The sequence below is a fragment of the Etheostoma cragini genome, chromosome 11 (assembly GCF_013103735.1).
Source record: "Etheostoma cragini isolate CJK2018 chromosome 11, CSU_Ecrag_1.0, whole genome shotgun sequence".
Classification (NCBI taxonomy): domain Eukaryota; kingdom Metazoa; phylum Chordata; class Actinopteri; order Perciformes; family Percidae; genus Etheostoma; species Etheostoma cragini.
Window position 1 is genome coordinate 6253107 of NC_048417.1, and position 270 is coordinate 6253376.

Consider the following 270-nt stretch of genomic DNA (forward strand, 5'->3'; position numbering starts at 1 on the left):
TTTAAATTGTGTCAACTTCTTATGTTCATGATCAGCAGCAGATAGAATGCATCGGATAAAAGAACGTTATTAGGTAACTGGCTTTCACTTGTTGTTCTTTGTTATAATGGTTGCTGAATTTTTTGTAATCAAGAACAGAATTAAAAATATTTCACAATGTTCTTCAAGCACCTTAATATTTCTTTTTGTGTTCATGAGCGTATTTAGTTAATTCTGCAGGAAACCTCTGTTGTCTTTTACCTCCTGTCCACACAGCCGCCCTGCACGCAT